The 27236-nt window shown below is 36.2% G+C and overlaps 1 protein-coding gene and 1 long non-coding RNA gene across 9 annotated transcripts in view; one reads left to right on the top strand and one right to left on the bottom strand.

The window, feature by feature from the left end:
• The first annotated feature begins 18225 nt into the window (after nucleotides 1–18225).
• Nucleotides 18226–27236, top strand: part of LOC149783365 (oxidation resistance protein 1A-like) — a 227964-nt gene continuing 218953 nt past the window's right edge. The window contains exon 1 of one of the 3 annotated variants that reach the window (XM_089931584.1): nucleotides 18226–20528. The gene's annotated coding sequence lies outside the window, so the exon portion shown is untranslated. Of the gene's footprint in view, nucleotides 20587–27236 lie in introns of all 3 variants that reach the window. The other 2 variants (XM_089931583.1, XM_089931585.1) reach the window with 2 other exon arrangements.
• The window catches only part of LOC149783366 (uncharacterized), a 48422-nt gene continuing 42429 nt past the window's right edge, over nucleotides 21244–27236 (bottom strand). For all 6 annotated transcript variants that reach the window (XR_016413593.1, XR_016413589.1, XR_016413591.1 and 3 more), the window contains one exon: nucleotides 21244–26019. This is a non-coding gene — a long non-coding RNA (uncharacterized LOC149783366). The remainder of the gene's footprint in view (nucleotides 26020–27236) is intronic.

The raw sequence follows: 27236 nt of genomic DNA, 5'->3' as shown, positions 1-27236 counted from the left end.
GGGAGTTATCTATCAATTTAAACGGTGAACAATATAATTCTAATTGCAGCTGTAGAGTGTTTGGTCCCAAAGTGGCAATAGGACATCGGCCGGAATAGGGAGTGGCAGCTATGTACTGGAGTATCTGGCCCGAAAGTGGCAATAGAGACACCGATGGGAAAGAGAGTGGTAGGTGCTTGCAGGAGTCTTGCTTAGAAGAACGGTGAGTACAGCTGAAATGTAACAAATTTAAATTCACCTTTATAAGTAATTGTCTTTCAGACTACCACTCGCTCTTTTTTCTTCCACTCCCACCAACTCTCTCTCTCTCTCTCTCTCTCTGAAAGACGTCTATTTAAAGCATGATGACACATTTATTGACATACACCCTGGGATCATACAGTGGCAGGTAGAAAATCCCAAAATGCACAAGTACAATCCAGAGACTAGCTGGAAAAGTTCCAAATAGGTTAATTGAGAAGTGAGCCCACGTTCCTACTGAATTATGCACAAAGTATCTCCCGACTTACAAAGTTTCTTTTCAAACTCTGTTTATAATAAGCAATTCGCCCCACAGTCGAGCACGATAAATTGTGTTTGTCATGACGTTACATATCGAGGCTTGCCAATACGCCATGAAAAAGAAAAATCCATACAGTGCTTGCCAGTGACATACTGTATCAAACCCCGCATTTGGTTGTAAAATTAAATCAATGCAATTAAACTAAAGACATTCCAATACTGCTCCAGTTTGTAGCACTGTTCTGGCTTCTTCTTTTTTTCTTTTTTTTCTTTCGTTTTTTTCGGTCTTTTTTGTTGTTGTTACGTTTTTCCCATTTCCACCTTTGTTAGTTCTTATTGTGTTGCATACGGATATAAACGCGTTATCAAAGCTAGAGTACTGGTTTTATAACCGAAATAGGTCACTGATTTTGAATTACGCGTAATTTGCTTCATACATGAGTCTTTTATTTTCGTTATTGATTATTCTGACACAAGTTTGTTTATCATCCCATTAAACTCACCAGGGTATTATATGACGCAGAGTGGAATTTTAATAAACGTACACAAGTTTGTAATCATGGTTGCATACAGTACTTTTCATTATACATATATCAGTCAGCTTTAATCATCCAAATTTTGTTTGCATCATTGTGAAACTGTATTATGATAACACAATATTTATTTTACTACAAGACAGAATTCTTAAAACGGAGTCTTACCCAATCTGGTTGACAAGTACAACGTTGTGTTCAAGCCCCACAGCAGAAACGGTCTTATGTTACATATACATTTTAGCAAATATGGGTTATGCAAATATAGCCAATGTATTGTGTGTCCATAATTTAGACAGCGTAAAGGATTTAGTTTTGTTTAAAAACAAGTTGCTGTTTGGTTATCGCATGGCTGAGAGAGTTATAACAAATATAGTACACTCCAATAGAATATTTGAAGAAACTGACAAAGTAGACATATTCTTCAACCACCAGGCCGGTTTTTCCTGGTTTCAGCTGTACCCAAACATCGTAATAGCACATGCTGTGTAGGAACATATTGGAAGACCATTTTATGCCACCCCTGGTTGATTACAGTTTAATGAAACTAATGACGTTACGTTATATTTCTGGCTTTACATTATTTAAAGGGACAGGAAAGTGATACAGATCGAATCAGTAAGTACGAATTCATTTATTGTAAATTGTAGAATGGAAGGGTGTATTTTACATTAACAATGTCCAAAAGTGTACACCTCTGCAGTATAAAATGTGCTATGTTCCAAGTTATGCATCTGAAGTATATTTTAAATAAGTTGCAACTTGTCAAGAGTACTTTGCTTGACCACACTTTGCTGAGTCCTGTATAGGAGATGTACTGATATTACAAAGTTTCACATCGCTCTAAGCATAGAAGAGGGATCGATACGAGCGATCAATCAGCTCTGTCTGGTGCCAGAATGTAATATAACATTGATTTCCATTTATTTCGTGATTCACTTCTTTATAGATACTTTTATTTGTTCTGACATTAGGGATATCACGGGATTGTTGCAAACCGGTATTATGATTTACATTTATATTACACTGTAGCAAGAGAAGTGACATAACAATTAACATTCGTTAACATACGTACTAAAAACAGAGCTGTGAAATGATAAAAAAATTGGGTTCCAGGAAGAAAATTGTACAATGGAAAGATGAATGGAATCAAGAATTGTTTGTTTTAATTTTACTGCAAATAAGGAAGAACACTAAATGCGCTTCAAGTTCTTTTAGGCGTCTTGATGTTTTAAGTAGAAAATATATGCCATTGCTATATTACTTGTATTTTGTTGGAAGACGACTAAAAACTTAAAAATCCAGAGTAAAAGAAAATTAAGAAACGAATAAGACTTCAGGATATTTTCAAGATTAAAATTAAAAATCATTCGCCACTCATAAATTGTGTAACTCCATCTCATGTAGGGATACGATAACACTAATATATATATATATATATATATATATATATATATATATATATATATATATATATATATATATATATATATATATATATATATATATATATATCTTGGCGCACGGTGTACAGGTAGTACGTCGATTAGTAAAGCTAGATGGTGATATAAATTTAAAGCACAGGAAGTCTTATAGAAGTTTGTGCGTCGAAACTTTGCTGAGGTAAGGGAAAAATTGTGGCATGAAAGAAACGTAAATACTTCATTAAATGTGAATCGCAGTATGCGTCAGATAAGACTAGAGTGAACACAATTAATACTTGTACATGGTGAACAATAAAGTTGATGAACGCAATGAAAAATGGAGGAAAAGACTGAATTTAATTAAATAGTTATACTAAAATACTTAAATACCGATAGTAGTGAAGGGGGACGATATAGCGAGGATGGGAATTAGCATTACAAGACACCCCCTGGGACAATATAGCGACAAGATTTATAGCGATCCCCTGGGACGATATAGCGACAAGATTTATAGCGACAATGGGAATGGAACAGGTGGGTGATGTCACGGTACTGGACACTGGCAACAATGTTGCAAGGGGCTGACCTGAATCGGGCGGAACATCAGGGACTGACTTGAATATGTGTGACTTTAGGGGCACATAGAAACATGTATAGAGACATAGACATAGGCACATACATACATACATACATACATACATACATACATACATTAAAGAACATCAATCTATCACACCTAAAATATAAAATCGACTAAAAACATTTAGGCAAGAGAGCAAATATTTTCGAGACAGTGGAGTGGCTCTGAAAAGAACCTTTGATTTTTTGTTAACATCATTTCGTTAACATAGAGGGCATCACATAGGTCTTTTTCTCTTCCTCAAACCTTTTACTTCTGGACCGTAGATGAAACTCTCTTCAGACAACATTGTCTCTCCAGATAGATCCTTCTTTTCCAAACGGTCGTATCGGTGATCTTAATGATTGTCCAAGATGATATGACACACAAGGGTAAGTCCGTGCGGAACAGCATCGACGATACGAGGGCTGATGATTCAACGTTAGTCTACATCTTGTGGCTAGAACAGGTGAAAGGAATGAAGTAAACCGGGGTTATTTACAGTGGAAAAGCGGATAGAAAGTTTTTTCACCAATCCGAACTCGCGTTACAAAATTCAGTCACAGTGTGGAGTCTGTCTTCCAATCCGAAGAGACCTACATGTGACGTCGCATTCCCTATAAGGTGCGCTAGCGGCTGTGCGCAGTGAATCAATGCGACATTGGTTATAAATATGACGAAAACTAAAAAGACGATGAATTGGGGTGTATCAACCCTGGAGACGAAATGCGATAGTATAGCAGCGGCTACCAAAGTGAACACGGTCCTACTTCCAGAAGAGACCGATTTTAAATGGGATTTAGTGGATTTTCTCTCTTCTTCGCAATAATATGTTCCGATACCTGCAATTTCTCTACCTTATCCTTCCGTACCATACGTGGAGGATTTTAAACAGAAAGGAGAATTGGGGAAATTTTTACAGAAGCAGAAAGAAGCAGAACAAGCTTTTCTCCTTCAACAGCAACAGCGAGAAGAAGAATAGGCAAGAAGGAAACGAGAGGAAGAAGAAGCAGCAGGGAAGAAACAAGGTCTAGGAGAGAAGGAGGACAGTGAAAGTAAAACGGTGACGGTATTCTTAGACATTTTGGCAGAGTTAAGGAGTCTTACACAAATGTATCAGACTTCTTTAATACGATCCAAGAGAGAAAGACATTACCGAGCCAAACAGCCCGACCCTGAGCTGTCCACTTCTCTCGAGATACTAGTCAATTTGCCAAAATCAATTAAAACTCAAAATCCGTTTTTTGCCCCATGATGAACGTGTGTGAATGTGTGAGTGTAGGTCCTTATTCTAAAAAATTAAAACCAAGAGACACTTAACGTTTTCTTTCTGTTATATTCTGGTACAAAGTTTACAATCCAATTCAAAACAAAACACTTAAAAAAGTTCATAGACATCTTCTGTCTTTTTTCACTCTCTCTGTTTTTTTTTTTTTCACTCTCTCTCTCTTTCTGTTTTTTTAAATTTCTTCACTGTCACAGGTTTCTTCTCTTCTTCCTCAATTTCGTCTCGTCTTCTTTTTCTTCTTCTCTCTCAGGACGTGTAGGGGTTCTTTCTTTTTTGGAGGGTACCTCTTCTTCCCGTTCGGAACCCCTTTCTTCCTCTTGCTCCTGTTGTTCCTGAAGACCAATGTCCTTTCTCTTGATAATAACAACAGGTATCTTTACTTTTGTCTCTTCTGACACCTGTTTTGCTTTTTTGACGGTCTGGATACTCTGTAGCCAAATGCCCTTTATTCTGACAGATATGGCAAGTATCTAGAATTTTATATTTCTAGCAACTTTAGAACCACGGCCTACACGTACACGGTGAAGTTTAAAGATTCAAGTCCGACGTACCGCTGGAGAATGCAGAGGGGTTCATCACCGATGTGTGGGATTCTTTGTTAACCACACTGAAACGGCAATGTCAAGCCAAAGAAGACGATCGCTCGAGACTTTCCATTCATCACGACAGTTTGAAGTCACCCGTTTGGATCGAGTTTAGCAGTCCATCAGAAATGACACCTTCCAAAGTCATAGACAAGATTGAACAATGTACAATTACACTGGACAACAAATTTTTACAAAAGTCATGTTACTGAAATAAAATTAGTCAATTCTTATCAATTTTTATGTGCTGAACACGAATATGACAGTCAAATTGCAAAATTGGCTCTAGTTTTTTTTGTAATCTGCAAGAAATTAATGCTTACATAACGAAATGCATTCCAATAGTAAAAGGTCAACTGTAATAGCCTACCTATAAAAAATCAAGTCATTGACTACATCTTAGATTTCTTCGCCTGTCTCTTGTACAGCTGTTCGGGAGCATCTCTGAGGAGTGTCCAGCAGTAGTCAGCCAGCATTGTAGTGGACCATTTTCCCTGGTATCTTTGTTCCATTGTTGCGATATCTTGATGAAAACGTTCGCCGTGTTCATCACTAACAATACCACAGTTGCTAGGAAAGAAATCCAAATGGGAATGAAGGAAGTGAATCTTTAGAGACATATTGCAGCCAAGTTTCTTATACTTCATCAACATGTCTTCTACTAGTTCCTTATAGTTTTCTGCCCTAACATTTCCGAGGAAGTTTGTAGAAACTAGGCGAAAAGCATTCCATGCTTGTTTCGCGTCACCTTCCAGCAAGTTGTTGAACCGGTCATCTTTGAAAAGCTCTCGAATCTGAGGACCCACAAAAACTCCCTCTTTAATCTTTGCTTCGCTGAGTCGAGGGAATTTTTCATGCAGGTATCGGAATGCTGGCAAAGTCCGGTCAATGGCTTTCACGAAGTTCTTCATCAAACCTAGTTTGATGTGAAGGGGTGGTAGCAAGATTTTCTGAGCCTCAACCAGAGCTGGGTGTTGGATATTCTTCTCTCCAATGGCTACATTCTGCCTGTGAGTCCATTCCTTCCTCATGTAGTGCATTTCCCTTGCTCGGCTATCCCACTCGCATAAGAAACACATGTATTTTGTATATCCTTGCTGCAGTCCCATTAAAAGGGCAACTACCTTCAAATCACCACAGAGGTGCCAGCTGTACTTGTTATACTCAATGGAATTCAGTAGCTGCCTTAAGTTATCGTATGTCTCTTTCATGTGGACAGCATACGCTACTGGAATAGATGGAAGAATGTTTCCATTGTGCAAAAGCACAGCCTTGAGACTCAGTTTCGAAGAGTCCACAAATAGTCTCCATTCTTGTGGGTCATGAGTGATTTTTAAAGCATTCATGAGGCCCTCAATATCGGAACAGAATATCAGATTACTTTCCTTTCTGAAGAAAGGCTCCAATTGCTGGTGGCGCTTTCGATATACAGTAATTGTGACATCTTCTTCTAGAAGATTCCATTGTTGGAGTCTTGATCCTAGCAATTCTGCCTTGTTCTTTGATAAGTCCAAATCACGAATCAGGTCATTTAGTTCTTCCTGTGTTATTCTGTGTGGGGTTGATGATGCACCACAGTGAAAATCTGGATCACTGCATGCTGATGGACCAGGAGAAGAACAGGTCGACTCACCTTTGTCTTCGTCAGATGAATCAAGAGAATATTCTGCTGGAGGTTCTGGAATAGGAAGTCCCTCACCATGTGGAACTGGTCTCAATGCAGACGGAATGTTTGGGTAGACTATTCTCGACTTCTTTCGCTTCGTTATTCCGCCGGAAAGAGGAGGAACCAAGCAGAAGTAACAGTCATTTAGGTGGTTGCTTGGCTCTCTCCACACCATTGGGACTGCAAACGGCATTGATGACCTTTTGCAATTCAACCACTGTGAAAGCTGTGTTGTACATGTAGCACAGCATATATGCGGAGCCCAAGGCTTGTCTTGGTCACCAACCTTGCATCCGAAGTAAAGATGATATGCCTTCTTCACTTGAGAATTGATACTTTTCTTCTGGTTGGCAAATGTCACTTCCCCACAAATATAGCAAAAATTGTCCGCGGTATTAACACACTTTCGAGGCATTACTGTTCTTTATTGTACGTAAATGGATAAAATAATAAGTTTTATGTAACAGTAGCTTGAACTGTCTCGCACAACGTCTAAAATATTTTAAATGCTGAACCTATCTGATTGGGCTTTATATAGTACACTGCTTACGTCAGCTTCAGCAGCCGCCTGGCATTAGTATAATAGGCCTACACATGTATAGTACACTGCTGACGTCAACTTACTTCAGCAGCCGCATGGCATTAGTATTGCATTGCATCAGAAAATGATGCAATCAACTGTGGATGATGTGAGCATGATGGTATTATGCAATGTTACATCATTATTCCGGATGTTGCTGCAGTCCTACTGGAGAAATTTACACAGTGAAACATAGAAAATGAGGTATATGAATATCTTCAAAACGAGAGCCAATACAAATTTTTCACGGTTATATTCGTGTTCGGCACACCAAAATACTACAGATTAGGGCCTTTTCAAGTCAGTAATGATTTCACTGTTGACCAGTGTTATCCAACGACAAGTTTCACATGACCGACAGAAAAGCTATAATGTTCATGACACATGTTTCTCTTCCCAAGGGGACAAGAAAACGCAGAAAACTGTTATTGGTAGACGACCTTACGGCATCAAGTGTAGCCTCATTCAAATTAAGAATCCTCACGGCCAGATGTGTTTAGCCCGTGCCATCGTGGTGGGACGAACGTATGTCGACAAGAATGACACGGTAGAATGGAAACGAGCTTGGAAAACTATTCAGCGATCGGACCAAGCCAAACAACGAAGAGATGCAGAACTCTTGTTATATCAAGCGGGGATATCCAAAGACACACCCTGCGGTATTCCTGAAATGCGAAAATTGCAAGACGTCTTGGCTCCACTCTACACCTTGAAAGTGCACCCTCAAGAAGTGCGCGGACCTCTGTTGTTTCGAGGCAAAAATTTCAAAGACAGAAAATACATTCACGTCTATCATCACGATGAACATTTAGATGCCATCGCCAGTATTACTGCATTTCTGAGACACGGTTATTCTTGTGAGAAATGTGACTATGGCTATAACAATCGAGAGCAGCACAAGCATTGTGAATCGAAATGAGAGGGATGTTTGGCCAGGTCAAATTTCAGCAACTATGTAATTTCGTCTCGTCTGCCAGCGGATTAAAGACATGACAAATAATATACTCGCAATTTTTGAGAACATAAATTACATTCCCATCGATTTCATGCAGGTGCATCTCGATGAAAAGCCGTTAAAGGTTAATAGGCTGGTTAGAAAGCGGCTATCCTATGCCAACACCTTATGGTGTCGGCGAATTCTAACGTTTCATTAGGTAGTGGACTCTGTCCCTACACATCATCATAAATGTCCAAATATGAAAAATGGGGTGGCAAGGGTAAGAGGAAACTCTGACTACTGTGGATTAGGAGCGTCTAAATTAAAAATTATCGACTGGACCACGTTCGCTGTTCCAGTGTACCTCGACTGGCTCATGATGCAAGTTTAAATATATCAGGTGTAGAACTTGGACGTTTATTGGAGAGTGCTATTTCCCTGCTGATTGACAATGGAATGGTAGAAGGAACACCACAGTCAAAATCAGCAATTAAAAAATATGTATCTTGGTACACATCAACCAGTAACTATGCTCATTGAACTCATCTATCTTCAAGATCTATCATAATTATTTCATCCTTAAGTAACCACCGTCTGCGGTGAGTCTTGTTTAAGAGAAAAGCTAGATGACGACGCAAGTAAAAAACATATCTGTATTCAATTTCTATTGTTACGTATATCTGATTTAATATACATTTATTTTAATTTAATTTGTTTGTTTGTCAGTTTTTTTTATTACATGCTATTGTAATGTAAATTTATTCACTGGAGATGATATTTTATCAGAAACTTGGTTGACCTGAATCATTCTTTTCATAAACACCAGGTGTTGATCTAAATTCTGACCTTGATTCAAAATTAGTAAACAAAGTTCTATTTTTTTTTCAAATGGTTGGTTGTTTCAAGGTCATGATGGGACTACGTGGGTTAAGAAGTAAACACATATTTTATTATTCTGGGAATAAAATCATTGGTCTAATCAAGGCCATATTCTGTGTACGTGATATAAACATGAACACGTGACCCCTTCTGATTTCGCAACTTGGGGGAATTTCGAAATTGCGTCTTATGATACAATATAACTTTGTTTTTGAGAGAGAGAGAGATCTCAGTTTTGGGCTTTTCATACTGATGTCAAGTTAATTTGTTGTAGCCAGATCTGAGCCATAATAATTCTTCAGATCTGTTGGATTTCAAAAGGATTAATTCTTTATTCTCTGGAAATATTTTGAGGAGTGCTCACACAAAAATTTTGGAAAGACATTGCTTACAAATTTAATTTGGATTTCAAACACCGGAGTGCCATTATTTGTATTTCTACAAGGAGCTGTAGATAAGCACATTACTGACTACATCATACGCCATCGTCATCCATCTTGGATTTTACACCAGGATTTGACCTTGAAATTATTAGAACATTTATTACTAGGACTTTTGCAATTTAATTCGTGGATTATTCTTAGATTATTTTTTGGGATTTGATTCTTGAAACCGAAAGTTCTTCTTTTTTCATTTTTACAGAATTTTCCAGGAAAATAAATTACCAATACATCTCATAATATGTGACACCAAAAATTAGCATTAAGTTCCTTCATTCACTTTTAAAATTACTTTAAAATGAATTGGTTTAACTATTACTGTTTGATGTTTAACTGGGCATCTGATGTGGAATCCTGCTCGCAATGTCAATGTAAAGGCAGGAAGAAATATATAAACGGAAGGACTGTGCACCTTGGCTCTGACGCCTCAACTGGTAGAACGTCCATCTAGAGTTAGAGATGCCCCGGATCGAGCCACTGGCTGCCGTGCATTTTCTTTCCATGTTGCAGGGATAAGCTATATCAGGCCACCTATAACTTTCCTATTGCAGAGTTGCAAGGTTTTTCTGGATAATTATGTCGATTTCTTTTGCATAAACATTAAACTCTTTGTAAGAAACAAATCTGAGGTCCGCTAACGTTGTACTTGCAAGTATTCCCTCCACTTAATTAGTCACAAAAGAAAGCAATCTTTTCTGTTCTTGTCTTTAAGCCATTGCACAATAATTGATGCTGATATAATCGTATTGTACTGGAGGCAAATGGTTTCTGGTTTGCTGTCGTAGTTTCCACCTCCTGTCAATGCAGAGGCAGCTGCAAATGTTGCATCGAGTCTGAAATCACGTGTGTGTGTGTGTGTGGGGGGGGCAAGAACACAATGGGCAATAATCTGTTAGAATATGAAAGTCAAACGATAATCTAAAAGTTTACCATAGACTGCAAACTGAACAGTTTCTTCGCCATATTGTGTACAATATCTACTTTTAACTTTGCAAATTCATTACGCACTATAACTTCTTCAATCATATTCATCTTACTTAATCGTGTTAAGAACAAATCTTTGTACGCATGTACAAGTTGTTATCATTGAATTTATTTGTAAATATAAATACAATCCCTTCTGTGATAAAGTATATGGTTGGGGTGGGGTGCTTACATTATTTTATTTAAACTATTATAGAAGTCCCACCCAAGCTCTATTTTGTTGGAAATTAAATTTAGTGAAAGATAGATGTAAATCTCCGAGCCCCCATTCAGCAATGGCGACGGTTAGATGGTTAAATATACAAAAAAGGTTGAAGTTCAATGAATAACAATTTAATAACAATTCAATAATCAAATGACTCAAATTTCCAATTACACTCCTTCCGCTCGACCCTATAATAAGCCTATTGCATCACTTGATTAGCAGTGTGAGATTGATTTTCATCTGTCCTTGTATTTTTACTGATCTGTTGTATCCTTTCTTTCTCTTATTTCTCCCAAATCCTTCTCCTCTTCCTCCCCGACCCTCCTCCAAATTCCTTCTTCTCCTCCTCCTCGACTTTCTCTAGACTCCTTCTCCTCTTCCTCCACTTCATCGAGACTTCTTCTCCTATTCCTTCACTTTCTCTACCACGACTCCTCTTCTATCGACTTCGACTGTCTTGGCTATAGTCTCAATTCCGTCTCCAACTCTTAAAGACTTGGGACCTAATTGAACTGGAAGTTCTCTGTCCCCTAAAAAGCTTCCTTTGAATACACAAGGACGGTACAATATTTTCCCTTAGCCCTCTCATCTCACACTACACATGGCCTATAATCAGATAACGGCTATTAAATTCGTTCGTTCACGCATTCGTTCACATCGAGATACCCATACGTTCTTGTATGGTAAAACAAACGTCATACTACAGCACGTAATTTATTACTTCTTATACTTACATCATTAAATTCCGTCACATCAGTACCTATTCCTAATCCGGTTATACTAAACAATATCACAATAATTTGACGTATTTATTTACCTTACAACTCGTACAAAGTACGCAAATATTCAAATATACATGTTCTGATCTATGCATACAATAGTAACTAATTTTACATACTTCAACAGTGTTTCCAGCTCCATAATTCGAGCATGTGTAAATTATAGCATAACGCATTAATAAATGCACCGGTGTCCTCCGAAGTAACCTAATAGAAAATTACAAAATTAATTCTGACCACAAGCTAACAATCTACATAATTCCGCCTCGCATCTAATAATTCTCTATGTAAACTCAAGCCCATTTCTCAAATACGCATGTAAATGAAACACTACAAAGGTAATTCTACATACTAAACGATCCTAGTAATTAAGTATACATACTACAAATAATTACAATTATGATGCTGTAATATTCTGCAAAAATCGAGCAATTAACTTACTGACCTTTTCGAAGCTTTGTCTTTCCTTCGAATCTACCTTGAAGTTTCGCCGCCAAATTACGAATGGCTTCTTTTTTTTTCTTCCTTTGGGGTACCAGACAGATGCCCGCCCCCACTTGTCTTAAAAAGGTGTTTTTATATATGTGTGTATCCCCCAAAGGTGTGTTGTATGTTATATTTTAATAAAGAATTTTGATCAAAAATTTAATTAATTAAAAAAAAGTTGTGACCTTTGCTAGAGGTCTCCTAAATCCCGTGTTAGCTATATGTGTTTTGCTATATTGTGTGAGTGTTATATAAAGTTTTCGTGTTGGGACAGCAGAAATCTCCAAATCTTCCCACTTGTCATTTTTGGATAATTTAATATAACTGAATTAAGAATTTCGGCGAGTGAGCCGTGTATTATTTGTTCTTACTAAAAAGAAAAGCCTATTGTTTTATCTGTGTGATTATGTGTGTCGCTCCTCGCTTAAATGTTATTTGGATGAGCTGGCTGTATTCGAGTGAGGGTCCATACTTTATTTATTTAACTGTATATCTCCAGACTAGAATTTGGGCCCTCTTTATTTAATTTATTGACCAAAATTTCGAAAAAGGTTTTTTAATTTAGCTATACAGTACGGGAGCTGTATAGTTGGTTTGAGAGAAAGTCAAGAAGTTAGAATGTGTTCTATACCCTATGTTTGTGCATATGTTTCCATGTGTGTGTTAGTGTTCCATATGGGGTGTTTTCTTAGGCTCTTTTATGGGCCTGACCACTTCGCGTGGCGCCGTGTGATTTAGCCCCATTACGTCATTACATCTTACTTTCCCAATATAGATGACCTGTCCCACCCTCATTAAGAATTGGTAAAGGAAGTGAAGTAACGTAACTTGTGATTTATATCAGTTTTTGAGAATTATCTATTTTAAACAATTGAAATTATCCTATATTTTAGAGCACCCTCTCCCATCCTCCCTCCAAAAAAAAAAGGAAAAAAAAGGAAAGAACCCCCTCCTTTGGTTTGAATACAGTTATGTAATTTAAGAATTCGAGGTTATTGCACTTTTTATTTTTACATTTGTTATATTTATTGATATCACTTGGCCACAGGCCATCATTGTTTTAACTATATAGTCTGTTATTTTGGTTATTAAATCTTTTCCAAAGTTGCCATCTAGGTATAAAATGTTATTTCTTTGATATCGTTCTTTTTTTTTGTGCATATTTCCAAGATTAAATTAATTCTTTCCTTTTTATCTTTTCTCGCACTGTGTAATTGCATGGTATTTAGTAAAATTTGCTATTTTACATAACGGGCACTTGACAATTGTTCTAATCATTTTTCTTCTCATAGCTACATCTCCCGTTAACCATGCATTGTGGAGCTACTTAAAAATGAAACTCTGAACTTTGGGCGAGCCCATGTTGGCCCAGTGCCTCCACACGCTGTCCCACTTTACACTTATGTTTTCCTCTTCTGCTTTATTCCTGATTTTCTTCGTTAAATTTTCTCTGATCCAGCTGTAGGTATTGCTTTGTTCCGTTTTCCATAACTCTTGTTGGTCCCTGTATTTACATAATAATTCTTTTATATATCGAAACTCCCTCGGTACGTCTAGTCTCTTACTGAGGTTGTTGTTTTTGTATATATCTTGCCTATTTCTAAATGAAAAAACCATACCAATAAATGTATAGAGCCTCCCACGGTGTATTGGGTTGAGCATTCAAACGTTTAAACCTGTTTATTATATTTGCACCTTTTCTTATAATGGGGCTCAGTTGTGCTAGACCCCCTTTTGTTTTTGCCATATATAAGGTTAATTTTATCACAGTGGGTTTTAAAATTCCAAACGTAAGCATTATTTCATTATCTATTTTATCTAAAATATTATTTCCTATGTCAATCGAGTTTAAAAGATAATACACGTTGGAGTACATGTATGTTTTTGCAACTTGTACACGCTCCATTATGCATAGTGGCGTCAGTGCCCAGATCTGTATATTTTCTTTTATCATCGTAAATACCTTTTGCAGTTTTCTTTCCCTTCATTCATTCCAAAGAAGACTCTTAACGCTTTGACCTTTTCTCTAATTAGGAGTGTGTGTGTGTGTGTGTGTGTGTGTGAGTGGGGCAGTCCCGGGTGATTATCCCTCCATTTTCCTATTTTCACTATTTCCGTTTTATCATGGTTAAATTTGGACCCTGAGGCTTTTCCAAATGATTCATATTCCTTCACTAAGTGTTTAAAGGAAAAGGGGAATTTAATGAAGTTCGTGCAATCATCAGCATGTTGGAGCAACTTGAATTCTTCTTTTAGATTGGGAATTTTTATTCCTTGAATCTTTTTGTTAGTTTGTATATTTATACTTAGGGTTTCAATCGCCATTACATATAATAGCATTGACAGCGGACATCCTTGCCTCACTGATCTCTGAATTTCAAACTGTTCCGTAAGAGCACCGTTAACCTGTACCCTTGCAGTTATTTTGTTATACAGGATTTTAGTCAATTTTTGGAAAATTAACCCAAATCCAATTTTTTAAAAATACTTTCTGTATAAAGTTGTGTTCCAATCTGTCAAATGCTTTGTCTTGATCAAAAAGTACCATAGCACATTTTTGTCCTGTTACATTTATGTAGTCATTGTTTTCATAATGTTTCTCCCTTTCCCTCAACATGTTTGGTTGATGTTTATAATATCATCCGTACATTTTTTCATCCTATTAGCTAATATTTTGCTATGGATTTTATAGTCTATATTTAGGAGGGAGATGGGCCTCCAGTTTTTAAGTTCCTCTCTATTTCGTTTCCCATTCTAAATTATTGTTATAACCCTTCCCACACTGAATTAGACATTGTTTCGTTGTGTAAAAGTATATTATTGTATAGTCCTTCAAGAATCGGCGCTAACTCACTTTGGAATTTTTTGGTAGAATTCCGCAGTGAGTCCATCTCTCCCTGGAGATTTGCCTTTCTCTAATTATTTTATGTTATTTTTTTTATCTCTTTGCTATAGATGAGATCATCACACAGGTCCCCGTGTTCTGATGATATCATATTGCATTGTATTTCATCTAAATATTCTGTTATCGTATTTGGTTCTATTTCCTGTTTTGTATATAGATTTTCGTAATAGTCTTTTATTACTCTTAATATTTCTTTCTTATCACTTATTTTCTTGCCATTGTCTATTAGCTTTTCAGGTCGTTTTTCACCTCCTCTTCTCAGTTCCTCCCTTTTATGTAATCCTTCAGCCTTTTTGTAAATATTATTATATTTCCCTGCTCTTATTTTTATTCCCTTGTTTTCCTCTTCTATTATTATTTTTTTAGTTTTTCATTATAACTTTTCCTGATATCTTTTTTTAGTTGTGCTTTTATTTCATCCTTTTCCGTGTTTTTCATCCGGTTTGAATGATAAATTGCTATTTCCTTAATTTTAATTTTCAGTTTATCCCAATCAAATATAACATTCGTTATTTTATCCCTCCCTAGGTTATTAAATTTTTCTAATTCTCTTTTAGTTTCTATAACAGTCTTCTATATCTAATATTGCATTATTTAATTTCCAAACCCCTTTTCCCCATTTCTTTAAATTATTTACCTTCAATTCCAGAATTATAAGTTTGTGATCTGATATTATGAAATCCCATATTTCTGCTTTTTTGTATGTATTGGTTTGAAAATTTGTCACATAAAATTTGTCTAATCTACATGCTCCGTTTTTATATTCATGTGTGTATTCTGTTTTGATTAGATTAAGTCTTCTATATATATCTATTAACTTATGGTCACCCAGTAATTTCTCCATTATTTCTTTTGAACTGTAGTCATTGGTTGATAATCCTCCTATTCTATCTATACTTCCCCTTATCCAGTTGAAATCCCATCCCATTATTAGTGAATCCATAGTATAATCATTTATGTATTTACTCAGGTTTTGGATAAATTCCTGTCTCTTATATAGTGTAGCAGGACAATAGACGTTAATAATATGCAACTTATTTAGTGTTATATGTATCATCCTTCTTTTTAAACTTGCCATTTCATTTATTCTCTCCAAATTAGTCCCTTTATTATTTTTAATAATTGTTGCAACTCCTCCTTCTCTGTCATCATTTTTAGAGTCATTAACAATTACAACTGCGTTCCTGTTATCTTCCACTATACTTTTAAATTCGTTTGTAAAATTGTTATGTGTTTCCTGTAGTAGAATAACATCAAACTGTGTTAACTTTGTTTATTTTCTCCTTATCTAATCCATTTGTGTTTATTGAGGCAACACGGAAGTTTATTCCTTCCATTTTTAAATCCTTCAGGTGGCCGCCTTCTTCCAAATTTGCTGTTAATTCATTATTTATTATTTTTGTGAAAATTGATTATATTTGTTTTGGTTTCACTGCTGGAGGCATCTGCCCCCCCCCCCCCCCCCCAATTGGCTTCGCATTTAGAGTTTTCTACTGTTTTGATTGTATTTTCTGTTTTGCCTGTCACTTCGGTTTCTTGTCCAGTATCCATTTCCGTTTATGTTATTTGAATCCTAAATCTTATATGCGAGTCAATGTCTTCGTCATTATCTTCGTTTCTGTCTTCGCCATCGTCTCCATGTTTTTCCTGGTTTTCGTCACTTGTGTCAATGTCATCGTCGCTGGTGTCACTTAGGCGTTTTTCTTTCTCTTTTGTGGGAGCAGTGGCTTCTATTCCCCCCAATGGGGAAAACGCCTCTGTAGGCGTCGTATTTTCACTTTGTGGCGACGCCGATGTAGATTTCCTTACCTTCATTTTCACTCTTGTGGCAGGCACTGGGGTGGAGGTTAGGGGCTTCTGACCAATTAGGTGTATTGGTCCCTCCTCTATTCCCTCCCCCCCCCCATTTCTTTTTCCTTCCTCTTCCATAAGTGTTTGGAATCTGTTTGTCAGTTTTATTGGGTTGCTAGCTAGGGAAGTTTCTTTGCCTGTTTTGTATGGTGTTAAGAAGTTTGCCCATTCGTGAATTGATTGTGGTTCTTCCCTTATTTCTGTCACATTAAAATCAGGTAATTGCGGAGGAATTTCCGTGTTTGTTTTATCGCCGTGTTTTATCTGTTTTAGGAGTCTTACAATATCCTCCTGCATTTCTCTTTGCTCTTGCGCGTCTTGGTCTATGTCAGCCTCTTGCACATTTTTATTCGGATTAATCACAACTCCTGCGTATGTTGTAACTCTTTCATTGGCATATAGACCTTTACAGTATCTTTCCTCATGACCAATCTGGTACAGGGTCTTTCTTTTTCACTTCCCCTGTACCAGGATTTGAGGCGGAAACCCATGACGTAGAAGAATATAGGAATTCTCTTTGCGTCTTGTCTCAGGACCGTTATTATCCTGCCTCCCGTTTTTACACTACTGAAACCATAAACCGTAGCCATTTTACTGTTCCTCACTATTACTTGGAACTTTTCTTCTATTTTCTCTATGATTTCCTTAGCGCTAATTTCTAGAGGGAGGCCTGATATGTGAACATCTATCGTGTTTGCCTCAACCTCACGTAATATCGGTTCACTTCGTGAAACCTCTGCCCTGTTTCATCTAACCTCTATGAAGTTTTCCTTAATGAGTGGAGACTTGGGTTTTTTTGGGGGGTAGAGGGTAAACTTGTTGGGTCCCGCATTTTGTAATCCTTCTATAACACACAAGTGTGATAACGGCAAGCCTTTGTTAATTTGTGCGATCGGTCGCCTTCGCAGACTCAAGCTTCCGGTCTCCGGCTGGTCATGATAACCTTGCTTACGAGTTCAACACTAACCCCGCGGCAATCTTTAGACGTCAAACACATTCTCGCTGTAATATTCCCAAGACAGGTAGATTATAGCTTATACTTGACTTTACAGCTGGGGCTAAGCAAACGTGACACCTTCCATGCGATATTTTCTTTAAAAGGCTTGTATGGACATTGTTTCATTTAGGATTACGTTTTACCTTACGCCAAAAAAGAAGAAGTAATTACATTGTACAGCTAATTATCTCGAACGGTATATTTTCCTGCGGGGGAGGAATTTCGTATTTACCTAGTTTGATATTTACTATTTTAACTAGAAAACGTCGAATCTTGTTATTATTACTCCTTCTTAATACAAAACAAACTGTAAGCAATATGCACGCTAATAGCCATAACACTTGCAGTAGTTGCATTCATCAGAAGATTGGTGTAATTTTCTCACTATCGTTTAATAAAGAATATATCTCGCTGCAGTTACGACTCTATGGTCTTAAACTAAGTTAAAGAAAAATAAGAGAAACCAACAAGTTTATTAAAATTAACAAATATTTTATTTCTCTAACTTAAAAAGTGACTTTTAAGAGAAACTGACAGTAGTGCGAATTTTATCCTAAGTAATCCTAAACGTTCCATCACAAGCCCAAAAGTTCCGAATGAATTCTAATATCGAATGTGCTGATGTACCAAAAGCTTTTTAAATGTGCTGTTATACCAAGTCTTGATGTTTGAATTCGATATATTGCAGAATGCCTTTAATGAATTCAGAATAATCTCAAATTAGTGTTTTAGTCCAAAAAGTCAACGAGTACTTTGCAATTCCAATTAATATTTTAAATGATTTCTCTCAAATTATATCTGAACACAACAGCAAACTATTCCACAACCTGAACTTAAAATAGTAATGCATAATTTTGTTTACCTCATCCTATGTATACTAATCTCACTTGACCTAATTCTATAAAATGCGCGGCATGTGGGTCATTTTAAAAGGAGAATTACATGAAATTGTATGCAAGTTCTCTTTCGGAGCATTCTAAGTTCATAAATAAAGTTAGGTCATGAACTCAAATGGAAGCAAACATCTTTAAACAAAATATCAACAGTCAGGTAGGCCATAACCGTACCTTTAATTACGGACAAAGGTCAAACAATCAATATAACATACATATGATTTAAAACGAAATGAAATTTTTAAAAACAGTTATACTTCATACATTTTTCATAGGCGTTATTAGCAAACCAACTGATCGATCCTAAAAAAAAAATGCATTTTCATTAAGAGGAATTTTTCTTCAATCCTCTCAAAACGTATTAATAATTTATATTTGTCAACTTTTGCCATTTCTAAATTCAAAGCCACTTCTTATAGTGTGGCACCGTTTACTCCTTTCGATCAAATAATGTTGTCCACAAATCGTGTTTTCGACCAGCCTTTGTAGGTTAAGCTAATGAAGTGTTCTGCAAATTGTGCTGTGAATTTTGATTTTTATAATGTGTATTTACATGTATCAAATGCGCAACTTGTTCTTTCTTAATGCTACATTCTTTTCCTAATCATGATTTCACAGTTGATGCTGCTTATTTCCATGTTATTGTCACTAAACGTATTATATAAATCTGCACCTTTTCAAGGACAGTAAGTATTTTATGATTGCAATTATCAGAGTAACACCTTTGTCCTCTTGAGTGTTATTTTTCAAGATAAGTCGCTTTCAGCACTCTTAATTTCATCAAAACTTATAAACAACGAAAAACTAATTATCTCTTGATATATACATTGTTACTGTAATGTTAAAAAGATTTTACGTGTCTGAACGCTGCATTTAATATAAAATAGCTTTGTGTCTTAATCTTGGGTTATTTTTTCAACAGAGAAAAAAATTGTTAAACAAACCGTCTTTATTATCTTGTCGGTAAAACTATGTTTGTAATTTATTAAACAAGATCATCGAGTCTGGCTGGTCTATTAAGTTTTAAAGAAATGTTTTTAATAAGTTCAATGTCGTTACATGTGATTGTGATGCACTGATAAAACTATCCGATTTAATCTTGTTCATTATTTTATTGCCAGGTCCATGTTTCGTATTCCTTACTGCTAATATATGCAGCACTTAATAAACTTCTTGCAAATTCGTAAATCCAATCCATTATATTCACAGGCAATGCACTTAATACTACTACTACTAATAAGAATATAATTAGTATTATTATTACTTCAATATTCTGCTTGAATCTGAATGGAACTTGAGTGATGTCTTTTGCCCCTTATTTTACCCGTTTTCGTTTATTAAGCTTAGTTCTTTCTTGTTTTGTCTGTCTTTTGTTATAAATACGATAACGCTTTGGTGGGGGAGGGGGCTCCAGGTGGCCGAGTGGTCTAAAGCTATCGTCTTTACCCAGGGCTGGATTAAGGCTTGCTGGGTACGGCTGGTGACCTTTGTGGATCTACAAATAACGTACTTTATTACGTAAATGCGTACTGTCCTTTATTTGTGTAGAATTATTATACTAAAGTGGCCGAGAGAACGTGTCCCCACCCCCACCTCCTCCAAACGTACCCTGCCTTCTCACGTGTTCACGTGGGTTCGGGTCCTCTGGCTAGGCCTATGTGTATATGCGAGAAAAATTGCATGTATCTTCCCGTGGATCGATAGTACTTTCCAAGGGGTGGGGGAGGATCCAGAGTTCATCCTTCACCAGTTAAAGTGTTATACTGGCCATGTATGGCGTTAAGCAGACAACAACAACGCGTTATTGACCTATTTTCTTCCGTTTCGGATCACTCTAATACACAGCTTATTAAAGTTGATAATTTTTATCAGAGCGGAAGTAGGTGTTCTACTGCTACCTACATGTCATAGGACGAAAAGGGGCATTTTCGATACCCAGACGGATTTAGACAAAATAAACGGATCTGTTTCTTACAGGTGTATAGCTACAGGATTATCACAAACAAATGAATAATACATATTAGAGGGCAGTCACGTAAGTAGCTGATACGAGTCAGACAGTCATGAGCGTTATATATTTTCGAGGATTATCTTTCTTCCTACTATTTGTTGCAAATGGCGGTACATGTTACGTTATATGGATAGACACTGAATGGCTTCGTAGGTTCTTATGGTTTTCAAATTCAAAATACTTATATTCCAAACTTTCTGTTATGTTGTTACTTAATGATGCAAAATTATGTATTACTCCTGTTCAGTGTTTTTTTTCTTCTTCTCCAGTACTAAGTCTAGTTTCTGTAATCTACTATTGAATATAGTATTGGGGAAAAAATGCAGTACTAGTGAGTATTTACTGCAATATATAAATGGCTCAAGGTATTTTGATAAATGCATTTTTCAAGGTGTAATATTTACTTTTTGGGATTTCCTGGGGGCTCATTATTACATGTTTATATTTTCCCCCATAGTCAGTCATTTTTGCCCGTCAACCCTGCTGGGGTATAGGCCGCACACAAATGATGGCCAGAGGCTTCTGTCATGTGCCATCCCCTTCAGCTGACTCCAGGTACATGGACCGAAAGATATTATGCCAAGGGTTGACCAAAAGTTCAAATCTAAAGCATGTCATTACAATTTCCAACATTTGAAGTTGAGCAGTTTACTTGTCAACAAAGGGAAATTTGCAAACATGTCAAAACCAGAACATTTTATATATATTTAACTATATAAATGTTGTGATATTCATGCATTTGTACAAGTGAATAAAAAAAAGTGTAAGGTAATTAATGTTAAATTGTTCCCCACTGTCCATCAGAGTTCACCTTGCTTTGATTACTCCAAAATAAAAGCATAGTCCATGCAAATAAAAAAATTGAAATGCGTGTTACCATTCATTGTTTATCTTAGTTGTTGATTCGGAAAACAGAGCATTAAATTTAAAGTTGACACAATACTTACAAACATGAGAACCATCAAGATGGTAAAGGGGTTAATCTATGTTTATAACTCAGTAGGTTGGATGATAAGTCTGAACCACTTAATTGCAAACTCCATTTTGGACAAGGTGAACAAGTTACAACTTTCAAAAATATCATCAAAAAGGTTTAAAATGTTGCTCTTTCTAACAATGTGGCTGATTAAGAGGATAAAATGCAATTTTTTAAATATATTTTATTGTTTCTTTATTCACCTTCAAATGTGTGCTTAAGTTATAATAAGAACATATACATAAGATTTCCATGCCAGTAGTTGTTGTACAAGTTATCATGCAAAAATGCTACTGTTTTGGACTCCAGGTACAATGTTAATTTCCAAAACCTGAGCACAGCTAATTTAATTTATGATGTTTGCCCTGATATGTACACGAGGAGACATGGTTGGTGGAGGGCATGTCTTACTGCCTGACTGCTTTATGCCATCCAGCTCTGCTTTGACCAATTGCATGAATGAGGTCTGTTGACCAAATGAACATCGTTTCATAAAGCAATTATTATTATACAATTGTTGAGCTTTGAATCTAATTATTTTAGTCGCACATGTACTATATATACTTTGATGCCTGTTTCCTGACCTAGTAAATTCTGGCACAATCGGTTGTGTTTGTCCAAAATCTGGTAATATCTATATCATTCAGCTAAAGAGCAATGTTAGTTAAGGAATGGCAAAATTGGCTGAAGTAGGGCAATTTTTTTAAATGAATAAATTGTGGTTGAATCTGATTATATTGTATGGCTAAATCTCTATTCTGTGACAAGAAACCAAAAGGAACAGAATAATCCATGAATTACATGAAAAACAGGTAGTTTTTTTCCTTAAAATCATAACAGTATATTATAATAAGGTAATACAATTGTGGACAAGGAGATAATCATTTAAAATTTTAACTATTGTAATAAGTGATGTTTCTCTGAACATGTATTATTTTGTAATGTCTTCCCATTTCTATTATGGATATAAGTACTGGAAACCATACTCATAGTTAGCTCAGGAGTTAACAAATATACAGCGTTTGCTTCAACAGAATCTCCAACATATTATATGCCCAACTTTTTCTCCAAGATGTCCAAAATTCTTCCATGGGATGGCCTAGAGACTTCCCTTTTTCTACACACTGTTGTCCCAACCACTGTGAAATGCATCCTCTCACTACTACAAGAGCTGGTTAATTGTTGTTGTTGTTGTAGGGTTTAACACCATTTTTCAGCACAAGATAGGCTATACATGGCGGCCAGTATTAATGGTGGAGGAAGATCCCAGGAAAAGCCCTGAAAGAATCTCACTGTTCATAAGCAGCTCCCTGAAACTACTAATACAAATATCAAATAGTTCATGCAGCAAATAAGCCAACTGCAGTTTTAAGATAATTGAAAGTTATTGCTGCAAAGAGCTCTTCAAGATTGGGAACAAGCTAGTGTCAAGGAATAAAATATACACTACTTCAAACAACCTTCATCTTTCAAGAACCGAATGGATTTTCATAATAGGCATTTTGATGGCCATGGTGCTACACTGGTGGCTTGACAAGTCTGGTTTACAGAATTTTACTATCTTTTTTTTGCTGACCTGTTCTACCCTGTTTTAAACAATTTGATATTCTTTTTGGTGTGTGAAGTCAGAGCTCAATGGTAATCAAAAAGTTGATATTCGCTGAAACTGCATGGTGTTGGGATAGGTTAGCCACTTTCTACCAGGCTTAAACGCCCTTAGGTGGCGCCTACAGGAAGACATTCCTCTCAGAAACTGGGAGCATAACATTTGTTTAGTATTAAATTCCTTGACAGAATAATCAGACAGAGAGCAAATGTTTTTTTTAGCATCACTTTACTGCGGTAACATGTGCTCTTTGTGATGAATCTGTTTTTGTGATGAATCTGTTTTTCTTCCAGATTGCTGAAACAATGGCAGGTTTTACTGGTTGTTAACAAAATAAATATGTTGAAACTTCTGTCTGTTTTCTTTTTTTAAAAGCATTACGACTTTCACTTAATATTATCAAATTCTTCGTAAAGCAATGTTGGAAGGGTGTTTAGTTGTATTAGAAACATCATTTCCCTTCGGTTATTTTGCTTGCGCATTTTTTTTATGTGGCTTAATGGACCCATCATTTTCGTATGGAGACCACTCTTTATTCCAAATGCCCACCTTATCCTAGTTTCTGCAAAGGTTCACCTGTCTGTGTGCAGTTCAGACCGGTCTGCTTTACATTTGAGGCCAAAAGGTCTATAATCTGGACACAAAATCACATTCCGACCACAAGCGAAGTTTGGTTGGGGGAAAAAAAAGCAGATCCAAAAAATGAGGTTTTTTCCTCTGTATTTTGTAGTGCAACTAGAACTTCCAGATTATTTGGTATCATTGTAGAGCTATATCTGTCTGCTTTTTTATAATACCACACACTTTGGTGTATCTTAAATGACCTTGATGCTGCAGAGCTTGGAAATAGGGCACAGCCTCATCATGCCTACGGGCAGAAATATTGGGGCCGAATGAGTTAAAAGAAGCTAAATGTACAGGAAATAGAAACTTTTACTCGTTCAAAGTCACGATTAAATAATTGCTTTTATTTTTCCCCTTTTCATCATGGAAACCACACATGCTGATTCCTGACACAAATGTGAGAATGATTCCAGTACTGCTATCCATTGCAGGAAAATATTACATGTTCAGATTGGTCCTTTTAACCATTGTTGATATTGTGAATATTTCGCAACTGTTTTGCTGTAGACAAAAAATCTAAATTTCACTTAATTACTACAATTCATGTGTACGTTTTGATGCAGCATGTATTTATTTTATATATATTCTTCCTCCACCATTAATGCTGGCTGCCATGTATAGCCTATTGTGTGATGAAAAATGGCATTAAACCCTACAACAACAACAACAACAACATCAAGGTCTCCTTTGATCAGAATATTAGTCAGCATTTACTCTTAATTCTGCCATTTTCAGCCTGTGACCTAGTTTTATCATGTTACAGTTTTAAAAACATCACTATCCAGTCTGCCCTCAGAAAGAAGTTAAACACAGTAAGTGCAGTGGTTATACTAGATGACTTGCGACATGCATTGTAATTTATTATTATTTAAATATTCTGTATCCATCCAATGTAGAATTAGCTCTAAGTTCCATTATATTTTACATGTCTACTAAAGTTTAGTTGGTATTTTTCAAAAGCCTTATTAATAACCATTTTAATTTTAAAGAGAAATTAGTAAGCATTTTAATTTTAAAGAGAAAACTTAAATTTTCTGTGATAAAGCAAAACCCAACCATGAAAAAGACACAAATCAGGTATGAAAAGCTGAACATTCAGAAACAGTGGCCCAAATCTTTTAATATGGTCTTCTTGATGTAAAAAAAGCTAAAGCCTTATAAGCGAAACTTTTCCATGTCTTGTTGTTGTTGTTGTTGTAAGGTTTAACGCCATTTTTCAGCACACGATAGGCTATACATGGCGGCCAGTATTAATGGTTGAGGAAGAACCCGGTAAAACCCCAGGAAGAACCACCGACCCATGAGAAGCTACTGGCAAGCTTTCTCACATACCTACATTGGCGGAATCCTAGACTCAAACCCATGCAGACAGAGGTGATATGGCAGTGATCCGTAACGGTGAGCGCTTTAGACCACTCGGCCACTTGGGGCTCCCTTTTCCACATCTTATTAATATTATCCAGCATTTTAATTTTAATCTATTAAAGTTTTCACTAATGTTTACTTTCATTAAAACATTTAGAAAACATAATTTTCAAATCACTTTACTGAAAAATTAACACATTTTGCATCAGTAATACTGAAATGATTTAGGAAATATGGCATATAAAAGTAGCTTTTCCAAGCAAAGTTCTTTAAGCAGTTTCCTTGCAAATTTTTGAATACTTATTAGTAAACACAAATTTCAGTTGAGTATAGAATTTTCTTTGTCAGAAGATTAATATTTTTAACAATAAAATATTATTTGGTCACCACTCCAGTGGCCTAGTGGTTAGAGCATCCATCTTGGATGTGGGAGGTCATGGGTTCGAAAACCTTCCAAGTCATACCAATGACTTATAAAAGTAATACTAACAGCTGCCTCACTAGGCACTCAGCATTAAGAGGTTAGTTTTAGGACTGGTCAGAATGGTGTCAGAAGAATATGACTGGGTGGCACATCATAGAAATTTGACCAATTTTTTCTCTAAAGCTATGTTAAAAATCCAAATCACACGCACACACACACACCAAGATTTTCTGCTAAGAGAAATGTATGGCAAATCATATTCCAGGAAGTAAATAAACATTTACCCCTTCAATTAGTCCAGTTAAGTACTGTATTAATAGTTGGAATGCAGTGAAACAATGTGTCCTGCAGACTTTAGTACTCTGGTACTTTGCTCTGGAATAGTATTCCAGTTGAGATTAGAAATGCCCACTCTATTTCCTTCTTCCAAACCCAATATATCCAGTGGCTTCAGAGATGCAGCTGAAATAAATAAATTCCTTTGTATGAGGGCCTTAAGGTAGATTAGTTCTTAACTAATTGTGATACCCTCTGTAAATAAAGTCATAATTATTATTATTACTACTGTATTATTATTATTATTATTACTGTATTATTATTGTTATTATTATTACTGTATTATTATTATTATTATTATTATTAATCTTAAATGAATCACCTTTTTTCCATTTTACTGTTATTATAAAATTATTCTTTGGATTTATTACATTTTTAAATGAAGAAAACAGTACAAAAAGTGAAGTGATATTTTAATTTATTAAGGTAAAACAGAGAATTGCATTTAATTTACCACAATAATTCTGTATTACATGCATATAAACTTCAATCAGTTGCCATGGTTATTCAGTAAGATGTCCTGAAATTTAGGGATTGACATGCCCCCCCCCCCCACAAAAACAATGTGAGGCAGTGGTAATGAGATACAATTAAATAAATGAAAATGTTCAAATGTGTAGTTTACTTGATAAATACCAATGATGCTGGGATATGCCATTGTCTAAACAGTACATGGGCAAAGTCCAAGGCTGATCCAATTGACAGTTATTTTTGTACCACATGTGAATCAAGTTTATATTTTAGGATTATTCTGCTGACTGAGCCTAGGACAAAATATCAGGTAATATAGTTTATTTTCATGATGATATTTAAGATGATAGCAGCAGCAACAATAGTTATAACTAATGCTAATACTACTACAACTACTACTAGTAATTATACACAACTTCCATATAAAAAAATTGATCATGGGTGAACCTAAAAGCACTTTCTGATTTGCGAAGTCAGAGTCAACACCATGTTTTAAGTTAATTGTACATGATATGTTCTGGGGAAGTTGATGGTTGTTTACTAAAAGCAGCTAACCAGCAATGCAGGACACATTGCTGTTGTTGTTGTTGTTGTAGGGTTTAATGCCATTTTTCAGCACATGATAGGCTATATATGGAGGCCAGTATTAATGGTGGAGGAAGAACCAGAGAAAACCCTGGAAAGAACCACCGACCCACCAGAAGCTACTGGCAAGCTTTCTCACATACCCACATTGGCTGAATCTGAGACTCAAACCCACGCAGACAGAGGTGAGATGGCAGTGATCTGTAACGGAGAGCGCGTTAGACCACTCGAGGCCACCCAGGACACACTGAAAAATGAGCTGAGCAAATTGACTTCTCCAGAGTTCT

The sequence above is a fragment of the Sinohyriopsis cumingii genome, chromosome 14 (assembly GCF_028554795.1).
Source record: "Sinohyriopsis cumingii isolate HCF-2022 chromosome 14, ASM2855479v2, whole genome shotgun sequence".
NCBI lineage: Eukaryota > Metazoa > Mollusca > Bivalvia > Unionida > Unionidae > Sinohyriopsis > Sinohyriopsis cumingii.
Note: the sequence above shows the minus strand (reverse complement) of the source record. Positions and strands in the feature narration are given on the sequence as shown.